General features: G+C 40.8%; 1 protein-coding gene across 4 annotated transcripts in view; it reads left to right on the top strand.

The window, feature by feature from the left end:
* The window catches only part of LOC118901847 (cat eye syndrome critical region protein 2), a 150,276-nt gene that overhangs the window by 13,991 nt on the left and 115,166 nt on the right, over positions 1 to 21,119 (top strand). The gene's annotated exons all lie outside the window — the stretch shown is intronic.

The raw sequence follows: 21,119 nt of genomic DNA, 5'->3' as shown, positions 1-21,119 counted from the left end.
TTAAGTTTTTTTTCTCCTTTTAGGTGTTTTTTTTTTTTTTTGCGAGACATGTGGGATCTTCTCCTACCAGGGCTCAAACTGTGCCCCCTGCAGTGGAAGCGTGGAGTCTTAACCACTGGATCACTAGGAAGTCCTCATTTTAAATTTTGAATTATGATAATGTTTTAACAGAATCATTTGGAAGAAAGGAATTAAATAATAAAGATATGCTTGTGAGATTACTCATTTACTTATTTTGAAGTCAAAAGGCAATAAAATTGTAGAAAGAAAATCAGTCACATGCTTACATGGATTAAAGTGATTGCTGAGTACAGGTTTTTAATAGCTTTATAGAGACATAATTCATATTCCATACAGTTCACCCACTTAAAGAGTATAATTTTGGTTTTAGTGTATTCATAGATGGGTACAGCCATTACCACAGTCAATTTTAGAACATTTTCAGTACCTCAAAAAGAACCCACACTCTTTGCTGTTACCACCTCTATTTCCCATCTCCCTCCCCAGCCACGGGCAACCACTAATTTACTTTGTTTCTATAGATACCCTCTTCTGAGTTTTCATAATGAATGGGATCATACAGTATGTGGTCTTCTGTGACTGGCTTTTTTCACTCAGCATCATTTTTTCAAGGCTCATCCATGTTGTAGATCAGTACTTCATTCCTTTTCATAGCTGAATAATAACATCCCATTGTATGGATATATTGTACTATATTTACCTGTTGGTGGATATTTAGGTTGTTTCCACCTTTGGCTTTATGAACAGTGCTGCTATGAACATTGGTGTACTTTTTTGTGTGTGGACACGTTTTCAGTTCTCTTGGGTATATACCCAGGAGTGGAGTTGCTGGGTGATATGGTAACTGTGTTTGATCATTTGAGAGAAACTGCCTGTTTACCAAAGAGGCTGTACCATTTTCTGTTCCTACCAGCAGTATATGAGGGTTCCAGTTTCTCCACATTCTTGTTATCTGACTCCTTGAGTCTAGCCGTTGGGTTAGTGTGAAGTAGTATCTCGATGTGGTCTTGATGTGCATTTCCCTGATGACTAATGATGTTGAGAGTCTTTTCATTTGCTTATTGGCCATTTATGTATCTTTCTTGGAGAAATATATATTCAGATTCTTTGCCCATCTTAAAATTGGGCTGTCTGCATATTATGGAGTTATAAGAGTTCTTTATATATCCTACATATAAGTTCCTTATCAGATACATGATTTGCAAATATTTTCTCCCATTCTATGGGTCGTCTTTACTTTCTTGATGGTGTCCTTTGAAGAACAAAGTTTTTTTTTTTTTCCCCATAATTTTTTCAATTTTTCTTTTTGGCGCACCACGTGGCTTGCAGGATCTTGGTTCCCCAACCAGGGGTTGAACCCAGGCCATAGCAGTGAAAGAGCCGAGTCCTAACCACTGGACCTCCAGGGAATTCCCTGAAGAACAAAAGCTTTAAATTGATCTATTTTTTCTTTTGTTGCTCATGCTTTTGGTGTCATATCTAAGAATCCTTTGCTAAATCCAAGATCATGAAGATTATACCCCATGTTTTCTTCTGAGAGTTTTATAATATGTAGTATAGTTTTATAGTATTTTGGTCTTTGATCCACTTTGCATTAATTTTTGCTTATGACGTGAGGTAAGGGTTGAACTTCATTCTGTCTCAGGTGGCTGTCCAGCTGCCCCAGCACCATTTGTTGAAAAGACTGTTCTTTCCCCATCAAAGTGTCTTGGCACCCTTGTCAAACATCAGTTGACCATGGATATATATATAGGTTTATCTCTAGACCCTGAATTCTGTTTCACTGATCTATATGTCTGTCCTTGTGCGAGTACTAACACTGTCTTGATTAATGATGCTTTGTAGTGAGTGCTGAAATTCAGGAGTGTGGGTCCTCCTCTGTTCTTTTTCAGGATTGTTTTGGCTACACCAGGTCCCTTTAGAATCGGTTTGTCAATTTCTGCGAAGATAGCAGCTGGGATTCTGATACGGATTTGGTTGAATCTGTTGATCAGTGTAGGGGGTATTGCCATTTTAACAATAAGTCTTCTAATCCATGAACATGGGGTGTTTTCCCATTTTTAATTTCTTTGAACAATGTTTTATAATTTTCTGAGTGTAACTTTTTGTGCTTCTTTTGTTAAATGTATTCTGAAATATTTTCTTTTTGATGCTATTTGTGAGTGGAATTGTTTTCATTTTCAGATTGTTCATTAACATTTTGTTTTAAAATCAATTTTATTAACTGTAATTTAAATACAGTAAAGTTGCACCTTTTTAAAATGTGTTGAGTTTTGACCAATGCATGCACCCTATTAACAACCACTACTCCAATCAAGATATAGAACATTTGGGGAGGGGGGCTTCCCTGGTGGCGCAGTGGTTAAGAATCCTCCTGCCAATGCAGGGGACACGGGTTCAAGCCCTGGTCCGGGAAGATCCCACATGCCGCGGAGCAACTAAGCCTGTACGTCACAACTACTGAGCCTGCGCTCTAGAGCCCTCGAGCCACAACTACTGAAGCCTGTGCGCCACAACTACTGAAGCCCACGTGCCTGGAGCCCGTGCTCCGCAGCAAGAGAAGTCACTGCAATGAGAAGCCCGTGCACCGCAACAAAGAGTAGTCCCAGCTCGCAGCAACTAGAGAAAGCCCGCATGCAGCAACGAAGACCCAACGCAGCCAAAAATAAATAAATCTATTAAAAAAAAAAAACCTTTTGGGGGAGTTCTCTGGTGGTCCAGTGGTTAGGACTCTGTGCTTTCACTGCCGAGGGTGTGCGTTCAGGTTCCATCCCTGGTCAGGAACATTTCTGTCCCCGCCAGATTTTCTTTGTGTCCCTTGGCAGTTGACTCCCACTTTGGTCTCAGACAATCACTGATCTGCTTTCTGTGACTATAGATTAGTTGGCCATTTCTAGAATTTCACATAAATAATCTTACGGTCTGTGTTCCTTTGTATCTGGCTTCTTTCAGTCAACATGATTTTAAGATGCATCCATATAGTTGTGTGTCTCAGTGGTTAATTTTTTAACTGCTAAATAGGATTCCATTGTATGGCTGTGCTGCAGTTTATCCAATTTCCTGTTGTTCTCCTATTGATGGACATTTGGGTTGTTTCCAGGTTTGGCAACTATGAATATAAGTGCCGAGTATATTCACATATACATATATCACAAGTCTTTGTGTGGATATTTGTTCTCAATTCTCTTGAGTAAATACCTAGCTGTGAATTGCTGGGTCGTATGTAAGTGTATATTTAACTTTATAAGAACCTGCCAAATTGTTTTCCAAACAAATTTCCTTTTAAACTATTTTAATTGATGTATAATTTATATATATGAACACCCCCATGTTTGGTGTACATTTCTGTGGCTTTTTACAGTTGTATAACCACTGCCCCAATCAAGGTATAGCACAGCTTCATCCCGCAAGAAATTTTCCTTATGCCACTTGGTAATTGACCATTTCCTCTAGCCCTAGGCAGTCATTTACGCTGTCGTATAAGTGGAATCGTACAGTATGGAGCCCTTTGAGTTTGGTGTCTTTTACTTGGCAGAGTGCTTTTGAGGCTAGTCCCTGTTGTGGCATGTGTCAGCGCTTCGTTCCTTTCATTGCCCAATAATATTCCAGTGTTGGGGCAAACCAGTTTGTTTATCCATTCACCAGTAGAAGAACGTTTGAGCTGTTTCTAGTTCAGGCGATCACACATAAAGTTGCCTAAGCATTCACACACAGCTGTTAGCCTGAATACCTAGGAGTAGGATTGTTGAGTCCTGGTAAATGGGCGGTTCACTTTGGAGAACAGTTTGGCAGTTTCTGGTGTTCCCCCCAGCAGTGTGTGAGCCTCTCAGTTCCTCTGCATCCAGTGTTGGTTACCGTCAGTGTTGTTGTTTTGAAAGCTGTTCTAATAGGTGTGTACTGCTATCTCATTGTGTTTTTTTTTTTTTTTTTTAAACCATATTTATGCCAAAGTGGCATATTCTGAGGTGGCATTTTTTTTTTTTTTAATTTATTTATTTGTGGCTGTGTTGGGTCTTCGTTTCTGTGCGAGGGCTTTCTCTAGCTGCGGTGAGCGGGGGCCACTCTTCATCGCGGTGCGCGGGCCTCTTATTATCGTGGCCTCTCTTGTTGCGGAGCACAGGCTCCAGACGCGCAGGCTTAGTAATTCTGGCTCACGGGCCTAGTTGCTCCGCGGCATGTGGGATCTTCCCAGACCAGGGCTCGAACCCGTGTCCCCTGCATCGGCAGGCAGATTCTCAACCACTGCGCCACCAGGGAAGCCCTCTCATTGTGTTTTGAATTTACATTTATCTCATAACTAATTGTACTGAGTATTTTTCCATGAGCTTATTTGCCATCCATATACTTTGGAGAAGTATCTTTTAAAATCTTTTGCCCATTTGAAAAATTGGGTTGTTTTCTTAATATTGAGTTTTGAGAGTTCTTCATTTATTTGCAATAGAAGTTCTTTATAAGATACACACTGGGAAAATATTTTCTCCTATTCTAGGGCTTGTCTTTTTTAACAGTGTGTCTCGCTCTTTTTTTTTTTTTTTTTGGCCGCACCTTGTGGCTTGTGGGATCTCAGTTCCCTGACCAGGGATTAAACCTGGGCCACAGCTGTGAAGGCCCGGAATCCTAACCACTAGGCCACCAGGGAATCCCTCAACAGTGTCTCTTGAATGGCAGAACATTTTAACTTTGAGAAGTCCAACTTATCCAGTTTTTCTTTTTTGGGTAATGCTTTTGGCATCATATTTAAGAAATCGTAGCCTAACCTAAGATCACCAAGAATTTCTTCTGTGTTTTCTGCTAGAGGTTTTATAGTTGATTTTCACATGTTTTGTTGATAGTGTATGAGAAGTATTTTTATTGCTCTTCATTTAATTTCTAAGAAGTAAGTGGTATTTTTCTATTTGCATGGAACTGTTTTGTCTGGGACAGTCTAGAGGACTAATCCTTAGAAGTAAAGTTCTGATTTCATTTTCCAGCTTAATTCTGGAGCATAGAGAATCATTCTGTGTTGGAAAAGACAAATCTTCCTTCTAGGTTGTTGAAGGGGGATTTTCCTCAAAAGTTGGCTGCAGAGGTGCTGCAGAAGCATTGGCACTGTGTATGTTAGCTTTTCCTCTGAAGGAAGGAATTTGATGATGACAATAAAGAGATTATTGAAATAGTTGGTACAAGATAATTTACAAAGCAGAAACAATCAGTTTGCTTATTTTACAGTCGATTCCTCAAGTACTTAATGATTAATGGGATAAAAAGTTGTGAATGCGCACTCATATGCAGATTAGTACAAGTAAAACTGGAGAAATCGGAAAAAGATCAGTGGATGGTATTGATGTCACTACCCTACCCTGGTGGTAATGCTGTAGTTGTGGAGAATGTTAGTGCTGGAGGAAAGTGAGCAAAGTGCACAAGTTTCTCTGTATTATTTCTTAGAACTGCATATGAATCTGTTAATTATGAAAATGTCAGTTAAGAAAGTAAGACTGGGTTCAGGGTCTCAGAGCCAGAAGGTACTTTGGTGGTCATGCCTCAAGTGAGTGATGCACACCCAAAAATGTGGACTAAGTAGGTCGCCCAAGGTTACTTGCCTAGTTAATGGCAGCACTAGTTCTTCTGAATGACTGTCCACGTGAGCAGTTACACAGAACCAGGACATGAAAGAGAAGCAGGAACTAGAAGCAGAGGTCTTGCAGCCTCGGAGAGTTCGAGGTTTGGAGCCTGTACTTCATTGTGTGGCTGTGCTTTTTTTTGTTTGTTTTTTTAATATTATTTATTTGGCTGTGCTGGGTGTTCGTTGTGGCGTGCAGGATCTAGTTCCCTGACCAGGGATCGAACCCAGGCTCCCTGCATTGGGAGCAAGGAGTCTTAGCCACTGGACCACCAGGGAAGTCCCTGGCTGTGGTGTTTTCAGTGTGTAGATTAAACACTTCATCTGAAGCTGTTAAGATTAGAATGTTCTTGAATTACATCAAAAAGTCTGTTCAGTGGAGAAGAGGAATCAGTAAGTCCATTATTTTGATGTTGCGTAGACAAATCACTTGATTATGTGAATTTATTTTTTAATTTTTAATTTTGAAAGATTTCAGACCTACAGAAAATTTGAAAGAATGGTACAATTAACACCCGAATAGTGTTCATTTAGATTCAACAGTTATCATTTTCCACATTTGTTTCTCTTTTCTCTTTCCCTCTCTCTCTCTGTATATGTATATACACACTGTATATAAACACAAAATATTCACTTTTTTGTCATGCATACGTCATGACATTTCAGTCTTAAATACTTAAGCATACGTTGCCTAAGAATAGTATAAAAATAAGAATGTTCTATACAACCACAATACTATTAATAGTTATAAGGAAAATTAAAAACTGCTTCATAATATTACTTAATAATATTGCATAACATTATCTAATCTAATATTCAGACCCTTACCCTGCCCCCATCACAAAAATATCCTTCATCGTTGGTTTGGTTTTGGTCAAGGTTTCATGCTTTGCACCTGGATATGATTTAATTTCTTTTCATCTAGAGTAGTCCCTTGACTTTTTGCTTTTCGTACCCATTGAAGAGTCTCGGTCAGTTGTCTTATAGAATATTCTGTGTTTTGGATTTTTCTGTTAACTCAAGATTAGATTCAAGTTAAACATTTTTGTTGAGACTACTTCATATGTGTTGTGGGGTACATACTGTTTCACATCAGAAGCTGCATAGTTTCAAGTTGTTTACTGTTAGTGATACTTATTTTGATCACTTGGGTAAGGAAATTTATCTTTTTGATTGAGAAGAAGAGAAACCTACTAACATCACTTAATCAAGTTACCCTTGAGAGGATAGCTCTGTACCCTGACAGGTACCAGAAAGTGAGGCAAAAGATGTAGTCACTGCCCACAAAATTGAAGAGCTAGTTGGAGATATTATAGAGATAGGTGTTCAAACAGACTGTTGTAGTACAATAAGATGTTTGTTAAAATGGAAGTGTGCGCAATATAGCAGAAGCTAGTAGCTTAAAAAAAAAACCAAATTAATAGCTGAGCCTGTCGAGGGGAATTGGGAAGGTTTCACAGCTTCCCCAGAGCCTGGAAGGCTGGCTGCAGAATCAGCAGGGGGGTAGGTAGAGAGAGAGGGTCATTTGGCAGGGGTGACAGCCTGTGTGGGAGCATGGAAGAGAGACAGTGTGCCAGAGAGGGAAGGGAATATGGGTATTGTAGGACCATCTTTGCAAGGTGGATGGGGGTGCAGGAGGTGAGGCTAGGTTAGTGCTGAGGCGATGGTTAGATAGGAAGATTATTTGGTTTTATCCTGAAGGTTGGGGTTTTCAAACTTTTAAAGCCGTGAATCACTTCGTTAAAAGGAAATCTTATGCAGGAACTCAATATATAAAACATAAAAATGGAGCACTGTTTGAAAATTGCTGTAGGTGATGAACTATTATAGTTTGAGCAGGGGAGAATGATGTGATTTAGTGTTTAGAGCAGGTCTGGCATATATAATCTGTGTGCAGTAAATATTTGTTGGTTGAATGGAGAGTAAAAAGTTCACTTCTCTCTCAGTATAGAATGAGCAGGTCGGAACCAGAAAGACAAATTACCAGGCTGTGGCAGTGGCCTAGGTGAGAGCTGACGGGACCTGAACTCCAGATCGAATGAGGCTGCATATGAGGGTTGGAGACGGTTGGACAATGGCCGAGTGTCTAGCACAGTGGTCCCAGTCCCACCCACGGTGCCATGTCATCCCCAGGGAGTGTTCCGGGAATTTGTGGAGGCATTTTTGGTCCCAGAGATCTGAAGGCAGTACTGGCATTTTGTGGATGGGGGCGGCGTGCTAGATGTCATACAGGGCTCAGGACATCCCCACAATGAGGACTTCACCCCCAGCTTAAGAGCTTTCCCGTAGGTGAAGAAAAAAATTGGAATCTAAATCCAAACTTCCATTTTATATGTAAACACAAGATAATTTTTGCAGTGTTTTAACATATATCAAAATTTTTAGGAATGCGACCGTTCTTTTTTTTTTTTTTTTAAGTATTTATTTATTGATTTTGGCTGCGCTGGATCTTCGTTGCGTCATGCGGTATCCTTTTTTTTAGTTGCGGCATATGGACTCTTAGCTACGGCATGCAGGATCTTGTTCCCTGACCAGGGATGAACCCGGGCCCCCTGCATTGGGAGCACGGAGTCTTACCCACTGGACCACCAGGGAAGTCCTGGAATGTGGCTGTTCTGAACCAAGAGAAGCTTATAGTGTTTTGTTTGGAACATTGCTGAGAGTTTTTCACCATTTCGGGACATCCTATATCATATTTTACTCATCATCGGTCATAGTTGAATTGCTTACACTACAGCCGTGTGTCGGTCTGCGTTCTTACCTTTGGGTTCTGTTTTAACAAGTGACTGACTATTGTGTCTTGTAGTGAATCCATGCTTAAGCATTTACATTTTGAAATGTATTTTATGACATATTTCATTTTGTGTCTCTTCTTGACTACAGTTGAGGTAATATATCAATTATGTTATATATGACCAGTGATGAGTAAGATACAATATAGGATGTTCTGAAATGGTGAAAAACTCTCAGCAATGTTCCAAACAAAACAGTATAACCTTCTCTTGGTTCAGAACAGTCACATTCCTAAAAATGATGGATGTAGGAAGGCTTTATTATCTATGAGTTTTACATCAGGATAATGTGGGGCATGTCAGAACTGTGCTATGAGGAGGGGAGTGCAGGGTCTGACAGGGGAAGCATCTCCTGTCTTCTGTGAGTTCTAGGATTCTGGCTTGGGGACTGCCTGCATGTCGTTACTCTTAATTGAGATGAGGATTGGGTCTGGGGTGAAGGTAGTAAGCGTGGGGCACGCAGAGGTTGGGCTTACATGCGACCTTGAAGTAGAGATGTGTGGTAGAAATTGTGAACAGGGATTTGGAGATCAGGAGGAAAATAACAGTTAACGTTTATGGAGAGTGAGGTGGTTAAGAAACAGGTTGTGGAACCAGCTTGGGTTTGTTTCCTGTTGCCATGCTCCGTACCTGTGTGACATTGCACATTGACATTGACTGCTCTCACACCCAGTTTTCTCATCTTCAAAAATGGGAATAATAGTACCTACTCATTGAATTCATGTGGGAATTAAGTGCCTTAAAACAAGTCAGATACCTGAATAGTGCCAACTTAAACGTTGTACTCAAATTAGCTATTATTATTCACCAAAAATTCAGTAAGTGCCAAGAATTATAAATTAACATATGAATTATGTCATCTGGTCCTTACAAAACAATATTTTTATGAGGAGACTGAGGCTTAGGGAGATTTACTGTAGATTTGGGAGTCATAAATTGTACAGTAAGTAATAAGCCTGAATTGGATAGGATCGAATCAAATGCTGTGAGGCCTTTCTCTTCCATCTGTGATACTCAGACCGGCAGCAGCAGCACCGCTCGGAAGCTTGTCAGACATGCAGCATCTGAGGCCTCACCCTCTGTTTACTGTGTCAGACTCTGAATTTAGATAAAGTTGCCAGGTGGTTCCTGTGCCCCTTAAAGCATGAGAAGCTTTGGGCTCAGAGATGTGAGCTGGTCTAACCCAGCAGGGGTAGAAAACGAGGAAGCCTTGTTAGGTGGTGTAGTAGAAGGCTCAGGCGGTGGACAACCAGGTTGGGCCCTGTCCCTCGCTCCAAGTTTTAGCTTTGGGACTTTGGCAGGTCTCTTTCATTCTCTGGACCTCAGTTTTTTCATCTTTAGGTGAGGCAAGTTGTCTTTCAGCTCTAACATTTTATGGTTCTATGTTCTGGGTCTTCTACTGGGAAGATACTTCTGCAGAATGCTTAGGGTTTGGATGGTGTGAGAGGTAAGTGGTGATCTGGGTAGGAGGGTCAGCAGAAGTACACTGAGGAATGAGTATACCATGAAAGGAAATGGTGGATTTTACTAAAGTAAATATATTTTAGTATAATTTCATCCTTTCTGAATTTTGTCCAGAAATCTTAAGATTCAAGAGATACGTTCTTTAAGCATGTCTTTAAATTTAATGCTGGCATGCTGATGCTCATGTGGTAGTTACTTTTTCGTTATTCAGCTTATTGTAATTCTCAAGTTAACATATTATATTTGGATATATTTTATATTAAGTTCTAAAACAGTATTATTCTTTAAAAAAAAATCTAGAAGTCAGATTTGGCTTCCACATTTGTCTGCGCTTTCTCATTTTCCTTTAAACTTCCTGAGGGCACTGACAGTGTCCACTGCTTCTTTGTACCTACAGGGATGATGTCTAGAATAAACACATTTTAGTGTGTTTAGGTATTAGATAACGTTTTATTTATTTCTAAATGTAGGCAAGCCACTTTTTAAAAAAATTTTATTTATTTTTGGCTGTGTTGGGTCTTTGTTGCTGTGTGCGGACTTTCTCTAGTTGCAGTGAGCGGGGGCTACTCTTTGTTGTGGAGCACGGGCTCTAGGCATATGAGCTTCAGTAGTTGCAGCACCTGGGCTCAGTAGTTGCAGCACGCGGGCCCTAGAGCGTGCGGGTTTCAGTAGTTGCGGAGTGTGGGCTCAGTAGTTGCGGTGTGCAGGCTCTAGAGCGCAGGCTCAGTAGTTGTGGCGTATGGGCTTAGCTGCTCTGCGGCATGTGGGGTGTTCCCGGACCAGGGCTCGAACCTGTGTCCCCTGCATGGGCAGGTGGATTCTTCACCACTGTGCCACCAGGGAAGTGCCAGATGATGTTTTATTTGCATTTGCTTTACACATTTTTCCTAAAAATGTATTAACTTCTTTGAAGTTGAAAAATCTAGATCTTTTCCCCTTGAATGTAGTTGCAGTGTAATCTTTAGGATTGCCCTCAATTTTTATGCCAAACTCAGGTTGAGTGACTGAGGAAAAGGGGTTTGTATTATAGAAAGCAGAGAAAGGTATGTGGGAAGTGGAGAGCTCAGTGACAGGCAGCCACAGAGATGTGCTGGAGTAGGTGGAAGCGGGTGTTTTCGGTGGATGGGGAGGTGGAAGGTAACTGAATGGTGCTATTCAGTTAAGGTTAAGGTAGCCGGAGACCACCACCTCCCAACGCTTCTTCTTTCCTATCCCCTAGGAGGCCCTTTGGAATGTCCTGCTTCTTGCAGGTCACTTCATTTTGAAATCCTTGTTTTAAAGAGGGGCTGCGTTCTGACTCCTGTGCTGGCTGCCATCTGCTTTTCTCCCAGGTTTAGGAGCGTAAGGCAAGCCAGCCAGCCGGGGAATGCTAGAGAGAGGGGAGAGGTTGTTCTGAAGGGGGATGGAGGTTGGTTGTCCTCTAAGTAGCTGGCTGCATATCTGGGTAATTGTAATCTCATCTGTCTTTGTAGAGGTGGTTGGCAGGACCCCAGGAGAGCCTTGTCCTTGCAGGATAGACTTATAGAACAAGTGTGGCTATGATTCAGAACCCCCCTCTACTCCAAAGAAAAAATATTCTGGGGGAAGGGAGGGGTAGATGGCGGAAATTGGCAGCTGAAGAGGTTTTGATGGTGGATTAGTCTGTTTCTCCATAGCACTGCTTGATATTGGAGGACCAGAAGAATATTTTATCAATTTAATTAATTTTGAAAAACAGCTCTTTTGATGTGTAATTGACGCACAATAAACTGCGTATGTGTAGAGCTTGATAAGTTTGGATGTATGTATAGACTTGTATGTCATCACCAGGTGTCCATGGCCCCCAGGAGTTTCCTGTGCCCCTTTGTGATCCTTACCTCCTCCCGTCCTTCCCCACCCTCCTTTCCCAGGTAGCACCAGATCTGCTTTCTGTCACCTACATTAGTTTGCATTTTCCCAGAATTTGGTAGAAATGCCATCACACAGTATGTACTCTTTGGGAGAGGGGGCGATGTGCTTAGTCAACTCAGCATAATTAGCTTGAGATTCATCCACGTTGTGGCATATGAAGTAGTTCATGTCTTTTTTTTTTAATTTTATTTATTTATTTATTTATTTATTTATTTATTTATTTATTTATTTATTTATTTATTTATGGCTGTGTTGGGTCTTCGTTTCTGTGCGAGGGCTTTCTCTAGTTGCGGCAAGTGGGGGCCACTCTTCATCGCAGTGCACGGGCCTCTCACTATTGCGGCCTCTCTTGTTGCAGAGCACAGGCTCCAGGCGCGCAGGCTCAGTAATTGTGGCTCACGGGCCCAGTCGCTCCGAGGCATGTGGGATCTTCCCAGACCAGGGCTCGAACCCGTGTTCCCTGCGTTGGCAGGCAGATTCTCAACCACTGCGCCACCAGGGAAGCCCCAGTTCATGTCTTTTTATTACCGAATACTTTCCCCCTTTATGGGTTTACCGTGATTTGTTTATCTAGTTCACCTGTTAACGAACATTTGTGTACCATTCCTTAGACATAAATTTTCATTTCTCTTGGGTGAATACCTAGAAGTAGAATGGCTGGATAATACGGTAGGTGAACACTTAACTGAAAAAAATATATATATATATTTATTTATTTTTAAAGAATTTATTTATTTATTTTTGGCTGCGTTGGGTCCTTGTTGCTGCGCGTGGGCTTTCTAGTTGTGGTGAGCAGGGGCTACTCTTTGTTGTGGTGCACGGGCTTCTCATTGTGGTGGCTTCTCTTGTTGCGGAGCATGGGCTCTAGGCATGCGGGTTTAGTTCCGAGGCATGTGGGATCTTCCCGCGCCGGGGATCGAACCTGTGTCCCCTGCATTGGCAGGCGGATTCTTACCCACTGCACCACCCGGGAAGTCCCTAGAATCATTTTAGATTTACACAGAAGTTATTGTGACAGTACAGAGAGTTCATGTGTATCAGGGTCAGCAAACTTTTCCTGTAGAGGGCCGGGTAGTAAATATTTTAAGCTTTGTGGACAGGTGGTCTTTCTTGGAACTGCTCAGTTCTGCCAGTGTAAGGCAGAAGTAGCCATAGACGGATTATGAGTAAATGAATGGGCATGGCTGTGTTCTAAGGAAACCTTTTTCTGGGGGGCGTGCCACGCAGCTTGCGGGATCTTAGGTCCACCACCAGGGATTGGACCAGGGATTGAACTCGGGCCCTGGCAGTGAAAGCGCTGAGTCCTAACCACTGGACCACCAGGGAACTCCCCCAGTAAAACTTTATAAAAGCAGATGGCAGGTTGGATTTGGCCCGTGGGCGTTAGTTTGCTGACTCCTGCTGAATACCCTTTACCCAGCTTTCCTAATATTTAATCTTACACAACCATGGTACACTTGTCAAAACTAAGATATTAACTTTGGTACAGTACTGCTAACTAAACTCAGACGTTATTCGGTTTCTGCAGTTTCCCCCGTGTGTCTTTGTTTCAGGTTTCAATCCTGCATGCCACATTACACTTAGTTATCCTGTCTCCTCAGTCTGTTACTGTCAGCTGGAGACTCTGGATACTCATCTTATTCTGTGAGTTTTGTTGCTCAAATTGTTCTAGCCTTGGCCTTTGGGAGTTCTTTCAGGTTAGCCTGTGTCTTTTAGATATGTCCTCATTTTTTCTGTTTTGAATACTTTTATTTTTGGCCGCATGGCATGCGTGATCTTAGTTCCCTGACCAGGCATTGAACCTGAGCTCCCTGCAGTGGAAGCGCCGAGTCTTAACCACTGGACCACCAGGGAAGTCCCTTGAATACTTTCTGACCGAATAGTATTCCATTGCATGGATGTACTCCTCCTTTTTGTTGATCCTTTCATGAGATGGTAGACATTTGGATTGTTTCCACTGTTTGGCTGGTATGAATAATAGCTTTGTGTATTTGCTCATGGGTGTTTGTGTGGACATGTATTTTCTTTTCTTTTGGGTGGATATCCAGGAGTGGGATTGGAGTTGTGTTTAACTTTTTAATAAACTGCCAAATTTACTTACCAAAGTGGCTGCACCAGTTCCAGTTTCTCCCATCATTGTTAGTACTCATTATTGTCTGTACATTATGACATTCTAGTGAGTGTGGAGTGGTACTTTGTGGTTTTGATTTGTATCTCCCTAATGCTAATGATGATCAGTACCTTTTCATGTGTTTATTAGTGATTCACATATCTTTGATGAAATTTCCATTAGGATCTTTTGCTCATTTTAAAAATTAGCTTGTCTATTTTCTTTTTTTAAAAAATAAATTATTTATTTATTTTTGGCTGTGTTGGGTCTTTGTTGCTGTGTGTGGGCTTTCTCTAGTTGTGGCGAGCAGGGGCTACTCTTCGTTGCGGTGCGCAGACTTCTCATTGCGGTGGCTTCTCGTTGCTGAGCATGGGCTCTAGGTGTGCGGGCTTCAGTAGTTGTGGCATGTGGGCTCAGTAGCTATGGCTTGTGGGCTCTAGAGCGCAGGCTCAGTAGTTGTGGTGCATGGGCTTTGTTGCTCTGCGGCATGTGGGATCTTCCCGGACCAGGGATTGAACCTGTGTCCCCTGCATTGGCAGGCGGATTCTTTACCACTGCTCCACCAGGGAAATCCCAGTTTGTCTATTTTTTTAAAAAATTATTTATTTATTTATTTATGGCTGTTTTGGGTCTTCGTTTCTGCGCGAGGACGTTCTCTAGTTGCGGCAAACGGGGGCCGCTCTTCATCGCAGTGTGCGGGCCTCTCACTATTGCGGCCTCTCTTGTTGCGGAGCACAGGCTCCAGTCGCGCAGGCTCAGTCATTGCGGCTCACGGGCCTAGTTGCTCCGCAGCATGTGGGATCTTCCTAGACCAGGGCTCGAACCCGTGTCCCCTGCATTGGCAGGCAGATTCTCAACCACTGCGCCACCAGAGAAGCCCCCAGTTAGTCTATTAAGTGTATGTATTCTGGATACAAGTCCTTTATCAGAAAATGTTATTTTACATATATTTTCTCTCAGTCTGTGGGTTGTCTTTTCTGAAGTTTAGAATTTTGATGAATTCTAATTTATCAATTTATTCTTTTATGGCTGTGCTTTTATTATCATCATATCTAAGACATTTTTTCCTTGCCCGGGGTCACAAAGCTTTTCTCTTATGTTTTCTTTTTTTTTTTGACCGTACCTCACGGCGTCCGGAACCTCCCTGACCAGGGAGTGAACCTGTGCCCCCTGCCGTGGAAGCATGGAGTCTTAACCACTGGACCACCAGGGAAGCCCCTCTTACGATTTCTTTAAGAAGTTTTATTGTTTTAGATTTTATATTTAGGCCTATGATCCATTTTGAATTGGTTTTTGCGTATGGTGTGAGGCATTAATCAAATTTGTTGTTTTGTTTTGAGTATGTTCTAGCACCATTTGTTGAAAAGGCTGTCCTTTATTCACTGAATTGCCTTTGTCCTTTTGTCAAGAATCAGTTGCCTGTATATGTGTGGGCTCGCTTCTGGACTGTTTATTCTATTTCATTATTGAATTTGTCTGTTTTTAGGCTGATACCACAGTGTCTTGATTACTGTAGTTTTGTAGTAAGTCTTAAGATTAAAAAATGTTAGTAATGTTCACTCTGTTGTTCATTTTCTGTTGTTTTGGCTATTTTATGTCCTTTGCATTTCCATATGAATTAAAATTTTTTTTCATTTATTTATTTGGCTGTGTCGTGTCTTTTGTTGTGGCACTCGGGCTTCTCTCTAGTTGTGGCTCTCAGGCTCCAGAGCGCATGGCCTCAGTAGCTGCGGTGCATGGGCTTAGTTGTCTCGTGGCATGTGGGATCGACCAGGGATCAAACCTGCGTCCCCTGTATTGGAAGGTGGATTCTTAATCACTGGACCACCAGGGAAGTCCCTCCATATGAATTTTAGAATTACTGAGAATTTGATTGGGATTGTGTTGAATATATAGATCATTTTGTGGAAAATTGACCTTTTAATAGTATTTAGTATTCTCTCTCTGTTCAGATCGTTTTAGTTTCTCAGAGGAAAATTTTATATTTTTCAGTTGAGGTCCTACCTTTTGTTAGATTTTTCCTGAAGCGTTTTATACTTTTTTTTATTCTGTTGTACATTTTTAAAAATTCCAATTGTTCTTTGCTAGTTTACAGAAATGCCCTTGAGTTTTTTATATTGAGCTTATATCTAATTGTCCTAACCTCACTTGTTTTAGCAGTTTTTTTGTAGATTCCATTGGATTTTCAACATAGATGATGATGTTATCAGCAAATAAGACAGTTTTGCTTCTTTCCCATCTGGGTACCTCTTATTTTTCTTGCCGTATTGCTCTGTCTAGAACTTCCCATAAAACATCAGGTAGAAGCAGCCAGAGCAGACATCCTTATCTTGTTCTTCATCTGAGGGAAAGCATTCAGACTTTGACCCTTTTCCTTTTGATTTCTTCCTGAACCTATGCGTTATTTAGAAGTATGTTAATTTAGTTTCAGGTACTTGGGAATTTTTCAGAGAGCTTTCTATTATTGATTTTTTTTAAACATCTTTATTGGAGTATAGTTGCTTTACAATATTGGTTAGTTTCTGCTGTATAACGAAGTGAATCAGCTATATGCATACCTATATCCCCATATCCCCTCCTTCTTGCGTCTCCCTCCCACCCTCCCTATCCCACCCCTCTAGGTGGTCACAAAGCACCGAGCTGATCTCCCTGTGCTGTGCAGCTGCTTCCCACTAGCTATCTGTTTTACATTTGGTAGTGTATATATGTCAGTGCCACTCTCTCACTTTGTCCCAGCTTACCCTTCCCCCTCCCTGTGTCCTCAAGTCCATTCTGTACATCTGCGTCTTTATTTCTGTCCTGCCCCTAGGTTCATGAGAACCTTTTTTTTTTTTAGATTCCGTATATATGTGTTAGCTTATGGTATTTGTTTTTTTCTTTCTGACTTACTTCACTCTGTATGACAGACTCTAAGTCCATCCACCTCACTACAAATAACTCAATTTCGTTTCTTTTTATGTCTGAGTAATATTCCATTGTATATATGTGCCACATCTTCTTTATCCATTCATCTGTCGATGGACACTTAGGTTGCTTCCATATCCTGGCTATTGTAAATAGTGCTGCAGTGAACATTGTGGTACGTGACTCTTTTTGAATTGCAGTTTTCTCCAGGTGTATGCCCAGTAGTAGGATTGCTGGGTCATATGATAGTTCTGTTTTTAGTTTTTTAAGGAACCTCAATACTCTTCTCCCTAGTGGCTGTATTAATTTACATTCCCACCAACAGTGCAAGAGGGTTCCCTTTTCTCCACACCCTCTCCAGCATTTATTGTTTGTAGATTTTTTGATGATGGCCATTCTGACTGGTGTGAGGTGATACCTCATTGTAGTTTTGATTTGCATTTCTTGAATGATCAGTGATGTTGAGCATCCTTTCATGTGTTTGTTGGCAATCTGTATATCTTTGGAGAAATGTCTATTTAGGTCTTCTGCCCATTTTTAGATTGGAGTGTTTGGTTTTTTGATATCGAGCTGCATGAGCTGCTTGTATATTTTGGAGATTAATCCTTTGTTGCTTCGTTTGCAAATATTTTCTCCTATTCCGGGGGTTGTCTTTTCGTCTTGCTTATGGTTTCCTTTGGTGTGCAAAAGCTTTTACGTTTCATTAGGTCCCATTTATTTATTTTTGTTTTTATTTCCATTTCTCTAGGAGGTGGGTCAAAAAGGATCTTGCTCTGATTTATGTCATAGAGTGTTCTGCCTGTGTTTTCCTCTAAGAGTTTTATAGTGTCTGGCCTTACATTTAGGTCTTTAATCCATTTTGAGTTTATTTTTGTGTATGGTGTTAGGAAGTGTTCTAATTTCATTCTTTTACATGTAGCTGTCCAGTTTTCCCAGCACCACTTATTGAAGAGGCTGTCTTTTCTCCGTTGTATACTCTTGCCTCCTTTATCAAAGATAAGGTGACCATATGTGCGTGGGTTTATCTCTGGGCTTTCTGTCCTGTTCTATTGATCTATATTTCTGTTTTTGTGCCAGTACCATACTGTCTTGATTACTGTAGCTTTGTACTATACTCTGAAGTCTGGGAGCCTGATTCCTCCAGCTCTGTTTTTCTTTCTCAAGATTGCTTTGGCTATTCAGGGGCTTTTGTGTTTCCATACAAATTGTGTAATTTTTTGTTCTCATTCTGTGAGAAATGGCATTGGTAGTTTGATAGGGATTGCATTGAATATGTAGACTGCTTTGTATAGTATAGTCATTTTCACAATGTTGATTCTTCCAATCCAAGAACATGGTATATCTCTCCAACTGTTTGTATCGTCTTTAATTGCTTTCATCATTGTCTTATAGTTTTCTGCATACAGGTCTTTTGGCTCCTTAGGTAGGTTTATTCCTAGGTATTTTATTCTTTTTGTTGCAGTGGTAAATGTGAGTGTTTCCTTAATTTCTCTTTCAGGTTTTTCATCATTAGTGTATAGGAATGCAAGAGATTTCTGTGCATTATTTTTGTGTCCTGCTACTGTACCAGATTCATTGATTAGCTCTAGTAGTTTTTTGTTAGCATCTTTAGGGTTCTCTATGTATAGTATCATGTCATCTGCAAACAGTGACAGTTTTACTTCTTCTTTTCCGATTTGGATTCCTTTTATTTTTCTTCTCTGATTGCTGTGGCTAAAACTTCCAAATCTATTATTGATTTTTAACTTAATTCCATTTTGGTCAGATGAGTTACTTTATATGACTTGCATCCTTTAAAATTTATTGAGACTTGTTTTGTGGCCCAGAATGTGGTCTCTCTTGCTAACTATTCTGTGTGTACTTGAAAAGAATATGTAGTCTGTTATTGTTGTCTGGAGTGTTCTGTGAATGGCAATTCAGGAATTTTGTATCTTTTAACACAAAAAGGGTGAGATAAGAAATGGATTCATTTCTCTTTCCCCAAATTCATAGTGAGAATCCTTGGAAATCCTGCCATCTCTTTCTACTAGCTGAGGAGCAGTCTCCTGATTGGAATGACAGCTCTGAACTGGAGGACATTATTTCATTAGTGCACTAAGCAGCCACAGAGATTACCCGATTGGCTACTGAATAATTAAATGAAATTGCTTGTTATTCTTTGAGCATACACAGAACTAATTAAATTAACCCTTTATTGCCCAGTATGCCTGGGGTATTCTTTAATGAATACAGAAGAGCCTAAAATCCTTGAAAACTCTGAGGTAAAGATGTTTCAGTAAATTTCAAGAGAAGACCTTATTTAAGAGGCATATTAAATCAAAATAAAGATAAAACAAAAAATAATACAGATTCGGAAACTATAGTTCTCTGACAACTTGAATATTCCTTTATTAACTGATTTTGGAGTCTTAATGGAAAAGCTTCTATACCAACACTTCTTTTATATAGCCAGTTTTACTCTTCGAGGAGATTTCACTGTAAAAGCATTTCCTTGGTTATTTCATCATATCCTTGCATCAGCCTGTGAGACACAGTCAGGTTAGTGAAAGAGAAGGCTGCACTGGATTATAAATCACAGGGGGTGAACAAAATATGGACTAGAATCTCAGAATTGGAAGAGTTCTCGGATAAGGTGATAGACATCTGGTGGTTGAGGACATTAAGATGCAGAAAAGTCAGTGGTTGTCCAGTAGCCATTCTCAACAGGGGGTGACGTGCCCCTCTGAGGACTTTGGCAGTGTCTTGAGACATTTTTGATTGCCACAAGTTGGGACATGGGGGCTACTTAGTATCCAGTGGGTAGAAGCCAGGGAAATTGCCAAATATCCTACAATCCCCAGAACAGAACAGTCCTCTGGCTCAAAATGTCAATACTGCTGAGCTTAAGAAAGGTCTGCATTCAGTTGATCTTGAGTTTTGGTTAGAACCTGGATCTCCAAAACTGCTTCCAGTGACTTACATAGTCTCATCATTAGCTGCTATTATGTTTCATTCTTTTCAACTTCATTTTTAAAAATCGAGGTAAAATTCACATTAACATAAAGTTAACCATTAACCATTTTAAAGTGTACAATTCAATGACATTTAGTAAGTTCAATATGTTGTGCAACTGCCATCTCTGTGTAGTTCCAGGACATTTCCATCACCCCAGGAGGAGACCCCACACCCTTTAGAGGACACTCCATCCCCTGCCCCAGCTCTGGCAACCACTAGTCGTCTTCTGTCTCTGTAGATTTTATTTTTTTTAATTTAATTTTTACGGCTCTGTGGATTCTAAATTCTCTTTATGTGGTGCTTTGGAAAGAACACTGGACAAGAACTCAGGAGAGTGGACGTGACATCTGGGGTCCCTGTTCTTTTCTTACTGTTAGTGATGGGGGCAAATTGTTCACCCGACTTAAGCCCCCGTTTCCCCTTTATTTATGTTGCTGCCGGCCCAGTAGCCAGAATATTTTTCTGCTTTAAAAACGAGATCTTTAAAATCTGAAATTCTAGCCCACAGTCTTTTTGCTCAGAATTTTTGTTGGATATCTGTAACGGAATTTAAATTCTGCACTGATTTCTTTCTTACCCAGGGTGCTTCTGAGCCACCTTCCCAGGTGAACTAAATATCCTTGCATTGATGTGCTCAGAGTTAGAGACTGAAGTGCTTAGGGAAGTAAATTCATCCCATTACTAAACATAAATGTATTTGGGGTCACCTAATTTAGCACCTAACTTGTATTGCTTTGTAACTAAAAAAAAACTACAAATCCAAACAAAGTATATTCCTATATTCTCATTCCTGCTTAAAACTCCAATGGCTACTTCTTGCATTTAGAATAAATCCTGAATTCCTTATCATTGTATAGTGGGGTCCCCACAGTCTTTCTGCTCTCACGGCCTGGCCGGTGCCATCCTCTCCCTAGCTCTTGCTGTGGCCACGAGAGCCTTTTTTTCTCATAAAGGCTCCCAGCTCCTTAAGGCCTCTGCACCAGCTGTTGCCTCTATCTGGAAGGCATAGGGGAACATGCCTTGTACTAGTTTTCAAATCTCAGCCCAAATGTCATCTTGGTGCAACCTTCGCTGATTATTCTATCTATGGCTTGTTTTAAAAATTTAAAGTGAGTATTGTAGGGATAATAATACAGTGAATTCCCATTACGTGTACTGTTGCTCATGGTCACCCAGTTTAAAGTAGCCCTGCCTCTCTTCCTGTCATTCTCTGTCATACTACTCTTTTCAGTTTTCTTTTTCTTTTTCTGTTTACCCCCCAGAAGTTTCTTCGAGCAGGCACCTTCATCTATCCTATTGACTCTTGAGCCCCTAGTGCCTGGAACATGTCCCTGTGTCTGTGTAT

This window comes from Balaenoptera musculus, chromosome 10 (genome assembly GCF_009873245.2).
Source record: "Balaenoptera musculus isolate JJ_BM4_2016_0621 chromosome 10, mBalMus1.pri.v3, whole genome shotgun sequence".
Lineage (NCBI taxonomy): Eukaryota > Metazoa > Chordata > Mammalia > Artiodactyla > Balaenopteridae > Balaenoptera > Balaenoptera musculus.
This window is presented reverse-complemented; position numbering and strand designations above follow the sequence as displayed.